Source organism: Rhea pennata, chromosome 2, assembly GCF_028389875.1.
Source record: "Rhea pennata isolate bPtePen1 chromosome 2, bPtePen1.pri, whole genome shotgun sequence".
NCBI lineage: Eukaryota > Metazoa > Chordata > Aves > Rheiformes > Rheidae > Rhea > Rhea pennata.
This window is the reverse complement of record NC_084664.1, coordinates 124,469,073-124,485,035: the sequence shown is the minus strand read 5'-3', so window position 1 is coordinate 124,485,035 and position 15,963 is coordinate 124,469,073. Positions and strand designations below refer to the sequence as shown.

The following is a 15,963-nucleotide window of genomic DNA, read 5'->3' as shown; positions in this document are numbered from 1 at the left end:
AGGTTATTAAAACACAGTCAATTTCAAGTGCTTTAATTGAAAAATTACAAGCAAGAAAATAATGATTTAAGGCTCCTGGAGTATAATGCCATATATTACAGTATGTGATATACACTGTCACAGACCATACCTCCAAATGTAACATCCAAACATACCAAAATATTCAAAAAAGAAGGTTTATAATTCATATGAAGTAATGAACTGTACTAATTTTTCTAGTCCAAGAATGTTTAAGGGAACTGTTGTTAAGAATGTTTCCCTTAAACTGATGTTTAAGGGAAAAGTAATTAAATATTATACAAAACACATACTTGACATGTTAAGTTAATAAAATACAAGAGTAGCTTTTTGTTGTTAGTTCTGTTCTCAGAACATTCTTTTATTATTTTTCAAGCACTTACGTAAAAAGGCTTTATTACAGTCTAGAACTTTAAAAATCACTAAAGTTTTTTATTTTAAGTATTATAGCATAAATTAGTTTAATAAACACGAAAGCACACCGAACTTACGATACTCAGCAAGACTGTATGCCTGTATGCCTTCTACAACAATAAACCAAAAGACGACTCACTGAGGGAATTACCAAATGTACCATACGCAGACGGACCAAGGGGTCTTTGCAAAAGTATTGGTCAGACAAATAAAAATGTATCCAAGTGGACAGTATTTTCCATTATCTGTAGACGTGCAAGACTGCAGCCAAAGTTCCCCTGAACTCTTTCCTTGTCAGAGGTTCTGAGGTCAGTGTGCACATATTGTGCTTACACATCAAGTAAAGGAATTGCTTCCCAGAATCCTTGGATGTCCTTGTATCAGTGATCACCTGCTGGCAATAAGGCTTTGGTCACTTGGACTGCCTCATCCTAGACTTCTGTGGTTTCACACTTTCATGAAAAAAGTGTTAGGAAAATCCTGTCCAGCTTCTTATGGCACATTCATGTGCAGTACTAAACTACTGTGAGTAACCATGAAAAAAAACTATTCTGAAGATGAACTGTTCAGACTAATAGAATAATCTTAAATCACTTAAGATTAGAATAATCTGTTAGGAATAAATACACTATGAATAAATACAAACTCTTCCTGACACTTAAACTCACCAGGATGCTAATAAATAATTCTGACTTGAGCTGGGGACTGTAGCAGGCCTTTTTTTGTGAAAGGCAGAGATCAGGTGAAAGGAAAAAAAAAGATCAAACAGTCCTTTGCATATTACAACATAGAAGAGTTGGCCATATGACGATACGATACCGAAAACATATTCTAAAAATTTTAAACGAATTCTAAAAGATTCTAAAAATAGGGTTGAGCTTTTATTAAAGTCTGCAGTGCTGTTTTTTCCCATCTATTCCTGATATCAAAAAGTGATCCCTGCTTTCACACCAAAAAATATTACAATAGAATAGTTTGCATCTTTTTGGATACTATCTTCTTGCTTTCATCACATCACTGCTTTGGCCCTTTATACCATCTAGAATATCAGAAGATACAAGATTATAGTAGAGATGGAGGGGCTGTAGATATTGTATAGCAATGGTCCTATGTTCTACACTGTGTGCAAATACATTCAATATACTGTATTTCCTGGCATAATGGATTTACAAAGACAACTTTTACCAGTTCTTTTTCACATAGTACCAAACACTTGCTGAAGATTTTTTTTGACTGTTAAAACCAGAAAGTTCAAACAGATCATCACTAACGACAGCTCTCTCTACATAAACACTGCTCAACAAGAAGAAAAATTGTATACAAAGGAGAAAGTTTTTAATGACTATAATGGTGATTAACATAGAAACTACACTATCACATCAGACTGAAGATATATCAGGCCGTATATCCAGTCTCTGAAAGTGGCTGCTTTCCCTTCCCGCCTCCCTGTTTCTCCATTTTGACCCTTTGCTCCCTAACCACCTCCCTTCGTACCATTAGCTGTCCATCACAACCATCTGACGTCTCTGTTTCCTTTTCCCTTAGCCACTTATTTCTAGAGCCTAACCTAAGGGACCAATAAAAACACTGCTTGCTTAAGAAAAGAGTATAACAAACAGAGAAAATATGAAAATTATACATGGAAAAATATTGCCTACCTATCTCTGTCACTGATGATGATAATGCACACTATACGATATATGACATTTGTTTAAGCATTGCAAAAAGCATTATAAATCACAAGTGCTCCCAAATGATGGTCTTCATAATTAGATCTGTAATATAACTGTGTACGGTGGTACACAGGCCAAAGAGCTTAAAACAGGCTACGTATACAGGTCATGGTTCCCTGTGCATTTATTTAAGCAGCACTGTATAGGAAACTGTGGCCTCAGACAGCCTCGTAACGGTAGGACCAGAAGTCATTCACGTTCATGATACCAGCTGCAGCTACCAGTAATGTTCAGTTATCCATTTTTGACTGACCTACAAAGCCCATCTTGAAGAGTTTATCAGCATCCAGGGAAAAAGCAAGAGCAAGCACTGTCGGCAGCAGTGCTGGCCCAACAGCGAGGCACAGGGGAGGTCCTGGAAAGCACGTCTTTTCTTCAGCAATACAGCACGTGGGACTAATCGAGAACAAAACGTTGTTGCAGAGAGGTTGGGGGGAAAAAAAGCAGCAACAGCTGACAGATTAATTCTGATGATGACAACACTCATGGTTTATCACAAGTCTGTATTTTGTGTTTTTTCTTACAGTTCCAGTTTCTAGAGTTAAGTAGTGATATGAAAATGTAAGGTTTACTTTTCCTTTTTTTTCCTTCTCCTATGTTTTTTAGGTTCACTGGGGGCCCTACACACAAATGAAAAGAACAGAGAGTTTCTTATTTCTAAAGTAGATTAATGATTTTTGAATGTTAGGGGGTTAAGAAAATAGCTGCAGAGGCCCAACCTTGCAAAGCCTCTCATAAGTCTTGTTCTCCTCCCCCCCTGTTTCACAGGAATTGACGGTATTATGCTGTGACTAACCACAGTCGTGAGGTTTTTCCACTGGAGCCACACAGCGTGGAAGAGCAGGGGAGCTGGCTGCTCGGTCTCGCACCGCCCGGCCGCGCTGCCTCCTGCAACAGCTATGGTGCCGCAAGCAAGGCAGGAAAAACAGAGCGGAGATTCAGTCCGGAAAGAAATACGGCCTCATGCCAGCTCAGGAAGTGACAGGAGGCGAAAGGGGCTTCCCACAGCTTCCCCTCTCCAAAAGGGTTTCTTCTGCTAGAGGTCGAGCTTTGCCGTCCACCCCGAGTGCTTCAGCAGAGAGGGAGCTTAAATGAGAACCTGGCCCAATCCTTATCAATACGGCTACCAGGGATCAAGTACATTTTATCTAAATTAAAGTGGAGTAAACTTCATGCACATGAAATAATTATTAGCTCTGCTCAATTAAGAGTTTAGCCTAGAGCTAAAAATAAATAAATAAACAAAGCAGAAGTACTCCTAAGAGAGATACTACAAAGAATATAAACATTCCAATATGTAGCATTTTAGTGATGAGTGTAAATTTATGTTTTAAACTGTGGATATGTTTAGTATAAACAGCAATATACTAAAACACATATTAATATTTTCAATTGGACACTCTCCTAATGATCATAAACTGTACCTACTTTATTACATTGATATATGGAAGAAAAAACCCACAAATGTTTTCAGCCAAATTCATCAGTAGGAAAGAGTCAAGTTTTATTTGAAGCTCACTCTAGTTTCTGAAGGCAAGTCTTGCGAAATTGCATTAGATTAACAGGAATTCCTAAATCAGATGAACTATTGCCAAAGGCAATAATTTGAAGTCTCCTTCTGTGTTGCAACTTAGAAAAATGTTCTAATTTTCTATCATCCTGTCACCTCACAACTCAAATATGGTGGCTTTCTAAGGAGAACTGATAGAAGAATCAGAAGTGAAAATGAGAGGCATCTTCTTTTCTCTGTTCCGGCTAAAACACCACATTCCTACAGGTTGCACAGTCACAACTAGAGGAGAAATCCTGACAGGTCTCCTTGCCTTTTTCCATGCTTTAGTCCGACTTCCTTCATAGGACTGGTTAGAGAAACAACCCTCCCTCACCACCCAGTTTGATCTTTCTTGCAAAATCAAAACCAGTACAAATTAATGAGATTTCTGTTTGCAAAATAAAGAACAAAACCTTAGCCTCTTTAAGGACTGTGAAAAGATGAAGAATACTCCAAAAGAGATTTGCATCAACACGTGTGCCATAGGAGTAACAATTATGTATGATTCTTCAGAGGAGAAGAGGAACAAAAATAAAAAACAGGTGAAATATTAAAGCAGCACCAGCATCTAAAAACTGTTGAGGGAAATGGTCAATAGAAAAAAATGGTAATGGTACAATGGTAATTGTATTATCCAATGCTGCTTGAAGCAGGTTTTCTCAGATGTCCCATTATAATCAACATGCTTTGTAATTTTCTGGAGTTACAACTGAAATGTCACACCCATCTAAAATCATATATCCTCACAGATCAAAAACCTAAGCAAAGACATTTATTACTAGGGATACTATAAAGCTTAGCTCTGCATGCAAAGACCTCTGACTCAAGCAAGATCCTTATTACTATAACAGTAACAGTAACATCACTTGAAAGTGACTGTAAATGCTACATGTTTAAACATGCAATTGCCTTTTACACAGCAACTGTCTTGAAAACAACTCATCTTCTCCATTTTTTGTATGTATTAGAAGACAATGAACTTTTGTCTCGAGTTCATATCTGTGAATGAACTTACCCTGTGCGGTCTTTCCGATCTCTCCCAACTTACCGTGTAACAGTAAAAGGCAAACAAACAAGGATATAGTAAAAGCATATAACTAGCCAAAGATAGGAACAGATGTGATTTTAGAAGCTAATGTTGACATTTAATAGAAAGACTAACAGCCAAAGTGCTAAATTTTAGCTGACATTACCGTTGTAAATATTAAATTTAATAACATTTACATATGACTACGTATGACTAAATGACGATGTTGATTGTAACCCTGGACCAAAAGCTATTAACATGAATAGGCCACACAAGAAGTACCTTCAAATGCATTAACCAAAGTAAATAAAAAAGAAAAAGCAAAAAAAGCTTGCATTTGCTAATGTGAGTGGTTTTGGATCACAACACAGAAAATGCAACATATGATCAAGCATAGCAGTAAAGAACATCTAAGTTATTTTGATGCTTGGTTAACCACAGGGAAAGAAGTTTCATCTTGTAGTTGCATAATTCAAAGCCCGAGAAGCCTCGACTGGAACCTGATATCCATATGCACATTTGTTAACCAGTCCCCACTGCCCCAACGCAAGTTGGTTTTTCTCTCTGAAACCGATGTCAAAGAAACAGTCACTATTTCAGTGATCAGTTTAAGACCAGCTGATCCCACCTCTACGAATCAAGGCAGCTAATATTTCAGGGAAGCGAGGCTGCAGCGAGCTTAAGTAGTGAGCGTGCTGCATCGTCACACAGAGCAAGGGAGCTGTTCGGTTTGCATTTTTTACTCAGAAACTGTAGCTCGAGCCTTACAGGAAAAACTACGCAACATCTCAGCAAGGTTGCAGGAGGTAAAACAAGGGAGAATTATGCATCTGCACCCAACTAAAATTAGAAAAGCTGCCATATGGCTCTGCGAAGCCAGCAGCACGTTCTTGTTCATTAGGAAGCATTCTGCTAACATAAAAACACAAGGCCTTCCTGCGCTCTCCAAATGTGTTTATCTTTTCAACATTAATGCACGATATATCATCGGGCTGCTGAAATCTCCTGCAGTGCATATTAAAAAAGCACAGCTGCGCTCTTTCGCAGCACGTTTATGCAGCGCGAGCCGCCGGAGCGCAGGGCGCTGCCGCAGCCCGCTCCGTCCCGGGGCTGGCGAGGCAGCAACGCTTCAAGGGTTGGGGCACACCGCGGATTAAGCTGAAAGGCACCTGAAAGCGGTAAGCTTAATATTTGCTCAGGGGAAATAGCACTTTCCAGCGCTGTACGCCCTTCTCTTCAGTATTCTCAGCTTGAACACGCTGCCCCACCAGCCCTGAGAAAGAAAGCATCAGCGTGGCATCAGCTCTGCAAAAAGCTTTGCGCTCGCACCAGAACACCAAATATAGCTAAACACTCAAGACAGCTTTTCAAGCCTTGGATGATGTCTGATTGCAAAAAATTCAGTAACAGCAGCCAATATTTAAAATTTTCATGAGCCCTGAAGTAAAATTAGCACTGCAAAACCATCCTGGGCTTTGGAATAGAAACAAACTGAATTAATAATACGTAAAATTAACAATAGACTGCTTTTGCTTAACTCTATTCTTTTGACATTTCTCCATCATCCTGTTTTGTTCAAGTCAGCATTTTTTTCACCCAGTACAGCTTCTTTTGAAAGCACTGCCTGGGAAATAATCTCCTCCAGCTCAGTTAAACTGTAAGAGAATAAGGACATCAAGAAGAAAAATCATGAAATTCAACTTTCTAAGAACAAAATACAGCTATCAGACAGAAAGAGCTCAGTATCTCAGTAAGTATTTTTTCTAAATAAATATATTAGTATGTATTTTAATACCTTTTCCTCGGATTCTCTTCTCCCCTCTCTCATTTTGCCTCTTTCTTGTGTCATCACATCTGTGATCCCTGTTTATTCATAATTATGAAAAGTAGCAGTCTCTCTCTTGAATCTTAAGCCTTTAATTTTAAAAAGAAAACAATGTTTGCTGTGATTTCAGCAACTACCTTGCAAGTGTAACTTCATCCCAAGTGTACATGCAAAGGTGAGCGTCATTCACTGAGGAATAGGGAAAGGCAACCACAAAACTTTCTTCCCCCTGCCCCCGAGCACCCAAACACCCAGTTGGTGAGGGGTAACGGGGTGCCATGCTGTTAGGACAGGACTCTGTTCAGGTCAAGGCTGAGTCTGGCCCTCTATAAATACCCTTAAATAGCTTCTCTAAAGATTCCTAACTCTTGGATTTAACAGCAACTAAAAGTGATGAAATTATTGAGAGGAATAACACTCTTTGCAGAAATATTAATCTAGTATTTCCACATTTACTTAATGCAGCAGCAGGGATTATGCAAATCTGAGATGGCCTCACGATGTCTCTTGTTTCTATCAAATGCTGCTAGGATTGGGAAACTCTAGAATTACAGCCTATCTCTTGGCATTTGAAAGCGAGCTGCAGAACAAATGTGGCAAATCCAGGCCCCCAAGTCCTCAATGACTCGATCCATCCCAACACCCAATAAAAAGGCAAAATAACAAAGCAGGCAAAATAATTTCCCTGCTGAGATTACTTCTAATATTTTTATTTATCAATAAAGACACAGTAGGCCAACTGGCATGCTGTTATTTAAGTGACATCTAAACCAAGACTTAAAAGAAGCCTGGATCCTGAAGTTATTTCTCACCCAGTGTCTCATTTTAAATGGTGGAGAGACTTCAAAATAGCACATTGTGACTGGAAAGTTGTTTATCATAAAGATCTCTTGAACTTGGAATTAAGTTTCCATCACAACCTTCACCTGTCGACCTCCTGGACATGCTGCAACAGTGATCTTTCCCCTTAGGCTTGGATAAAATGAAAGGGTGCTTAATTTGAAAACTAAAACATGGTGGGGGTGTGTGTGTGTGTGTGTGTGTGTACATATACATATATACATATATATGTATATATATACGTTCTTTCTCTTTTCTCCAAAACAGCCACTAACACTATCTTTACAGAGTGTATTGACTATCTAGAGAAAGAGCATTAATAAATTAATCATCAAAGATGCTGCCTGCCTGTGTGACTTCCCTACTGAAAGGCCAAAATCCAGAATGGTGCTGAGAATGTATAATTTTCACTGACTTAAAATGCTAAATGCTGTTATTTTTTGTATTTGCACTTCCTAGGAAAGTATAGTAACTGGTATAATCTCACATCTCTGAGTGTTTGTGCTCTAATTCAGAATATTTTACAGGTGCCTAATATACAATGCTTAGACAAAAAAGCACACGTTACAGGTCAAGTAAGTTGGCCAGCAATGCCTTATACAAAGACACCCTCAACTTAATCACTCATCAATTATCCTTTCTGGAATCGGACAAGCAGATTCAAATACACATCTGTACTTGAATACACACACCTAATTTTGTCCTTGTAGGTATTTAGAAAACTTCGAAATAGTCATGTAAACCTGTACATAATAGCAAATGCTATCCATCCACCACTGTTAACTTAAAATCTGTTACATTGATATGGTTGAATTTCAGAAGAGAAGACCAAGCTAACTGACCTCTGCACTAAAATACTAGATACAAACATTCGGCATCACTCAGTTTAACAAGGTAATTGTTTTCTTTGGTATGCACTGAATTAGGACATAAAGTTTTACTGTGTTTTTTGGCATTTACAGTTCTGTAAGTGTTAGATATTTACTTAATGAGCAACTTCATCTTGTTTTGATAATTCATTTCTAAAAACAGTGTTCATGTGAATATCTAAATGCAGAGAGCCCCATGCTCTTTAAAATTTTGGCTGATCTGATGTTTTCAAAGACAAGAAATATGACTAGATTGGATAATTTGGTGGAAAACAGGGCTCAGTCACTGTCTCAAGAACAATATATTAGCTTTCACAGACGTTAACAGCTCCCTGTTTAGTTCTTTGAAGCATTAAAGATGCAGGCAGAATTTTGACAATAAAGATACAAGGGTTAACACTCTTTAGACTAGAATCTGCAGATACAATTGCCAAGCTAATTAAACATATATATTTCCAAAACTTGGGCCAAAATAACATACTGTAAAGGAATATTAATCTAGCCAGACCCCTCTGCTTGAAGCCTTACTCTTATGCACTCAACCAACTGTTAAAAGGAAACAGATGACTGCCTTTCTTCAAGTGCCACATCACCATGAATACAAAATATCTCCTTTATTTTAGGAGGCTGATGATAAATCTCTGCGACATACCCAGTCGTTCCCAACAACATGCAAAGAACAAACCGCCACGGACGACAGCAAAGTTTTCTAGAAACCTAGTATGGTGCACCAAAAAGAAATACGATGGATCATGGGCTCCCCTGGGATGTTCGTGAGAGAAAAAAGTTTCCATAATACAGTGTAGGCCAAAACGGATCACAGATAATTGAAGACAGCTAAGGAAGAATTGAAACAAGCTTAATTTAATGTGTCCATGCTAACATGGATAACACAGCTCCTACTGCTTCTAATAGTCCAGGTTAGAGTGGATAAGTCTTTTAGGAAAAAGCTCTAAATCATTAAGGACAACTAAAGTTTACTTCCTATAATAGCTGAGGATTCAGAAATAGCAGTTGAGGCCCCTCTCGTTGCTTGTCGTGCCCATCAGCACAGGCCTCAGTCAAACAGTTAGGTGAATTTAGAAACAGAAACGTTCCTATTACTGCAAGGAGAGTGGAAGGAAAAATAAAAGCTTCCTAAAAACCTGTTTACTTTTGCATTTTAGTTACGTAAGGAGAATTTGTAATCCAAATCCTCTACAAAGCTGTGTATAAGATTTGTTCCATATATTTCAATGGTGGCTACATGACTTCAGAATGGCTGTTGGGAGAGAGTTATCTGAGATACATTAACGTGGTATTGTGCAAGAAAGCCCTTACAACGAAGGGATCTTTTGTTCATTACTGTAGAAAAGTCTAGTGTATCTTGTTGCTAAGATGTACATCCAAAGTCACTCTAATCTTCATAAATGTTTGCATATATTAATTTATTCAGTCAGATTTTGAAATGCCTGCTAAATCAATAGGTCAAAATGGGCTCCCTTCAACAGATTGAACCGTACCGACAACCTCCATAGGTGCTATGGTTTCTAGTTCTCCATTTCAGAGTGATGAAGAAGTCTCTGGGACCAGCTTAATTTCAAAGCACAGCAGGAAAAATAAGGAAACGCAAACGGCAGCACTTTACATGTCTTCTTAGTGAGCTTTATCAACCATCCTCTGCCAAGAAGCTTTGATCTGCCTTAAAAACAAGCAGTTCTTTTAATCACTGGTGACTAGCAGCTCTCTTGGAAGGTGGTGGTGGACACTGCCACAGCAATTTCAGTAGCCTCTCTGCTCCTCCACCACAGCCCTGAGCTCCCTATGCAGTACAAGGCAGGGGGGAGGAGGTGCCTCACTTCAGCATTTGTATCATTGAGTACACCAAAAAAATACAGCTCACACATGGGGGACTAAGGTTCATAATTCTGGTCTGCAGCAAAGCCCACAGCAGTAGCCCCTCATTTCACCCCATCAGAGTATGATGAGGTGTGATCTTCCAAATAACAGTTGTTATTTTCACACAGGCTTCTGGGTCCATCTCAGCCCAAACATTTTAATCCCTGTAGCTTTGTGAGCAGTTTCTGAGGATACTGTATTTTGATTTACATATCTAAATTCTAAGTCCTTTGTAGATCTGAGCCAAAGTCCTTATACCAAAAAACAACACTAGAAAGATTTTAAGCTGTTAAGATAAAGGATGTCCTCTTGTCTGAGCTTCAAAGAAAGAAATAATGACAGCTTCCACAAACATGACAAAACTAAGGAAAGAAGTGTTCCTGTACCGTAACCCTCGATGAATCTGAGAAAGGCCAGTACCTGTCCTCAGTTATATTTAAAAAGAAAAAAAGGTTTTATGGACTGGCCTCCCTACCTCTATCATTGATACACAGCAAGTGAAGAAAAAAGCTTACTGGTCATTTTTACATTTTAGACTGCCAACTGCAAACATTAATTGTATTTTCAACATGAACTGCAATTGCCCAACCAGCTGTATTATAACCTCCAGTTAAGAATCAACACTTCCAGCAGCTAACAGATGGTGACTCAACTTACAAACGTAACAGTGATCACAGAAATTCTCGATATAGATCACTGTAACACTCAAAAATTTATTAGCAAGTTTTATCACATTAATGATTTCTTGTTGCAGCTCTACAGGAAAAAAACAGACTCCAGTAAAAGAGTATCAGAGAGACAACAATAAATGGAATAAAACTGTCACACGTATGGTGAAGCTGGTCCCCAAACTATGGCTAAAGCTGCACTGAAGTCAAAAGAGAATAATAACTGAGGAAGAAGTGAAAGCCAAAATGCAGGAGAACTATTAAAGAAAAAGTACAGGACCAAAGGGAAGTAGCACAGGCTGAAAAATAAAGCCCTGCATAAGAAAAGGGAGAAACAGGCAAAGAGAAAGAAAATCTATTCTATATGAAATATCACTTTTTAAAGGGACCATTGCTTTCAGAAAAATCCAGGAGGATGTTAAGAAATAACTAAAGATAGAAAAATAAACTGAAACATTCAAATATTTTCTCCAAACTGCAGAGGAAAAAGGGCTGGTAAAAGAGAAGGAGGATAGGAAAAATACTATGTTACTGGCACTAAATGTTTTCTACCCAATACCAAAACAAACAAAGCAAAATAAAACATCTGAATGATGGTCCCTCCGCGTTTTCCAATCTATATTTAGAATTTACAACCTTGACATCTCTTCCTCCTCTCTTTTCATTTTCCAAGTGAATCAATTGTTATATATAAACACACTTCCTTTTCAATGTTGAACATAGTCCCAGACCTAATTTGACATAGAATAACCTACCTCGGGAAGACGTATCTCTCAGAAAGATCATGGGAACTGTAGGTTGTTCCAAGTCTTTCTAGGAAATTGCGCCTCACAAGAAAAAGTAACCAGTAAAAGCCTAGTTCCTTTCATATTCACGCATCCATTCACATTCACACACAGCTACTGTAATTGCCTACTCTGATCTCCTCTGTAACGCAAGCCAAAATGCTTATCAAGTGACTGCTACATCACGCCGAGAATTTCCACTGAATTACAATATATATTTTGAAAGACATTCAAACCTGACCGGGAAGGCTGACGTGGGCTAGAATCCACCAAATTCCTCATTAGGTTGCTCCAATTCCCGATTAACTCGGCACTACGAATTCGCACCTCCTGCCTGATTTGACTTTGGCTGGAGAGCCCAGCTATCGGCGCGTGTCCTGTCGTTGCCTATTAAGGCAGGCTGCGCGGCGGGCGCGCTGCATAGCTCCCCTTCGCTTTGCGTCTGTAACCAAAGCAAGGTTTGCAGGGAAATGCCTTTCCGCTTCAAGATGAATAGAACCTAAATATACAGAGGTACCGCTCTGCAGCTCCTTCCAAAGGGCTGCTTGGATACTATTTCAGGTAACACAGCAATAGCTGGAGCATCTCCAGCTATGGAGTAGCTACAATTATTTCCGCTTTGATATATTTAACAGAACTTAATTATATTTATGTCCTTTTCCCTCCCCATCTTACTGACATTTGCTCTCAGCTCGTTTCATTCTTTTAAGAAAATAAATTCAAGCTGGTAGAGAACAGTGGTTTGCTTTCAGAGGGAAGCGAGAGTAGGTATGTGCGTGTTACAGAGCACTCGCTACAGCACCCTTGTCCTGTGAAATACGTATGGATGTGCCAATACACTTTAACGATCAAAGGAAACAGAAGGCAGGCATGCCTTGGCTGTTGTACCGTCTGTCTAAGGACATTCACTAAAAGCTCAAAACTGTACACGACAGAGCAAATAAATGATCCTCTTTCTACGTCATCTTTAAATCTTCAGCTTATTTTTTCCCCGCAGTACCACCCTATGCATTTGTATAGAGGAAACTGAAACTAAAAAAAGCAGTTGCAGTTCATATCCTCAAGTCATTTCGCGATCGTAGACCCTTATTTCTAATTAAGTGTGTCGTTGTCCATATATGCAATCTTTCACAGAAATAACAAAATATATGACTATCAACAGATGTAATTATCTTGGTTCCAGTTTGAACACAGAGGAGTCTTTGATCAACACTCCTTTAATGTACTGTGAATCCACAGGTTTTCAAGATTCAAGCATGGTATAAAAGGCATTGCATCCCATTGTGAGTAAATATTATATGATCATTTTTCAGGCTGTAATCTTCAAAAAGAAAAGATAAAAGCTGTGTAACAAAAGCCAGATTCCTTATAATAGATTATCTTATTTTAACTGAAGTATCATCACTACTCTCAGTAAATTAATTTGCTATTCCATAAATGAGGCTCCACAGAGATAGTCAAGTTAACATCAAGTCTACCTCTTCATTTATTTGCTTTACATGCAGCTGAGATCAGCATGTTGCATGCACTCTTCTGAAGCATATAGCAAGTCCTGGTGTTCAAAAGTCAGTGCCTTTCACACTGCACACTTTCCAGTAAAACAGAGATTGCAAATACAAACACAGAGACTCAAATTCTTCTTTAGTACCTAAGATAACTATTTCTCCTTGACCAGACACCACTGAAGACACAGGAGCTGGTGGAAAACATCAGACTCAGGAGCTTAGTTCATATTTTGGATAGCTGGATGCAAGCCTGAATTTCTATGTTTTACATTTTTCCAAATTTAAAGTGCTAAACACTTTTATGAGATTTAATGACTCTATTATTTATGAGAAATTACATGATAAACTATGAAAAGTAAAACTATAAAGTTCTGAACTTTAAAACATTCAATGACACTTTAAATGCAGCCTGACAGATACACCTATCAGCAGAGATTGGGCAGCTTCCAAAATCTTAAATTGCAGTAAGAAATATCTCCGTCTTTCTTATCCAGTACATTTTTACTACTCTTCTAAAAGTAAAAAACCCACATTCCACGATTGTTAGATACTAAAGTAACAAAAACCCTTATGAGAATATTCCTACAAAGATCAAAGAGGCAACACTTCAGACGTATCCCCAAAAGCCTGTTAAATACAGCAGAACAACCTTAGTTGTTTGTAGCATTCCCCAAATTACGACAGTGGTAATGTAGCCCTCCTGGATCACAACTAGCTCTGCAGCCACACAGCATGCAGCATGCAACCTGCAGCACAACAGGATAAAAAGGGGAAATTTCTATCTTGAAAATATTTTATTCTCATGGTCCACTAGTTCTGAATGATTTTCTCAGTCACTTAGAAGCTATGAAAGAAAACAAAACAGAAAAAGATCAGAGAAAAGCAAAATACAAGGAGGATGCAAAACAAGCAAGCAAGTTTTCCTGTAACACCTGCCAACAACTAGTCTTGTTTGTAAAAAAACATGACTATCTTAAGAGCTATGAGTTCCCGTTTAGTTTCTCTTCAACTGTGAGCCAAAACTTGGAGACAAAGTTTAGCTTTCCGGTCTCAAACTTCAAGAAAATTATGACTAGAACTGCAGTCATCTTCCACTGCGAGTAGAAGGGCGGCGAGAGGACAGGTTTTGTTACTGTTGCCCACCGGCGATGCCCGACCCAGGCACAGGTCCGACTGTCACGGCCGGCTTGCAGCCCCACCGCGGCCACGTTGAACCTCCCCTCCTTCACCAGAGCAGCCAAATCCACCTCCCCTACTCCGACCAAATGCCCCATGCGACCCCACAAGTGCCATCCGGGAGGGCACGGGGGTTCCCGGTGGGGACGAGGGCAGTGGTGGCTCCACCACCACCTTCACCAGCCGCTTGCTTTCCAGCAGATCAGCGGTACTCCACAGCCTCTGCATCCCCATCTCTACGTCCATTCTGTTATTGCTCTTAGTAAAAATAAATAACAACAACATTGACTTAAATCTCCTAATCAGATGACGAGTAAACAGTCTCATTAACTTTGAGGAACAAGGCTGTATCTATTCTAAAACAGCAGGTATGATTTCAACAGTCATTGAGGGAGGAAAAAACTACTCAGCGATCCACTAAGTCCTGTTCCCTGCATAGATTTTACTCTGTCTTCCCAATTTTCATTGAAGTTTGAGGGTTTTTGGTGTGTTTGCCTGAATAATAGCTGGAGCCTGGTGTAGACACCGCTGTAAGTCATAAAGGTGCCTTCAGCTGCTCTTCCCATAAATCATACTGGTAAAATTTTCATACTGCTTCCACAGAAAACTATTAGTGTAGTTGAAGCGTCTTAACTTCTATGTAGACAAGGCTTAACCCTGCTAGTCTGTACGATACACAACCCCAGTAAAAGAAGCAAAAGCTATGAAATTTCACACTCGGTGAGTTTGCTGTCTAACGACTACTTTTCATCAGAGGCAGAAAAGAAACTGACTTTACCTAAAGCATTACCTACAAACAGATTAAATTGTTCAGTGAATCAGTAGTTCTCTGGAGGCATGGAAGTAGCAAAAGTCAACATAACTGGATATTTAGCCAAAAAACTTCCACGGTGTACAGAGGAAGATCAAAGCTGTTTTCACTGCGTCACTCTCAGCTGTAGGTAGGGGAAATTAGCAAAGCAAATTCAGTAATAGATTTTTTTTGTAAATGTTATGCATTAATTGCTTGACTTCACAGCACAAATTCCTCTGACACTTAATTTACTCTTAAAATCCTATCAGCCTGTGCAGCACGTATAAATCACAATAGCCATGCAGAACTCTCTCAAAAAAGATTCAAAAACTACAAGTTAATGTAGATGATGGCATCCATTTTAAATTTCCTGACCTCTCAATTTACTTACAATATATAATATGTAAAATTAACCAACTGAAATATTTGCAAAGCAGAAACAACAAACAAAAAAATGTCTGCATTTGCTCTCCTGTATTAATACTCCAACTTGGTAAGATATTTATGCACATAACTTTAAACCTGTAAGTAGTTCCACCGACTTACCAGGGATTACTCATGTGCTTAAAGTTAGGCAGCTGCTTAAATACCTTGTGAAATATGAATCTGAATTCAGATCTGACAAATTAAAACTAGCAGCAGCCAAACTAGCATCTCATTACAGCTTTAAGACCATGTGGTTTTCCTTTAGCAAGTGATTTTTCTTGTATACTGGTGCTGGAGGCAACAACAAAATATCTGCTGGAGTGAACAGGTGGTTACAAGGTAGTACTGCTACCAGGAAGCAAAAACTCTTTTTAGCATCAGATGTGAAACCAGAAAAAGAAGATATATATGATCAATAGTAAGACTTTTTCCTAATTCCTGCAGGTCCAATAGC

The 15,963-nt window shown here is 38.8% G+C and overlaps 1 protein-coding gene across 6 annotated transcripts in view; it reads right to left on the bottom strand.

The window, feature by feature from the left end:
• Nucleotides 1–15,963, bottom strand: part of NCOA2 (nuclear receptor coactivator 2) — a 184,104-nt gene that overhangs the window by 54,112 nt on the left and 114,029 nt on the right. The gene's annotated exons all lie outside the window — the stretch shown is intronic.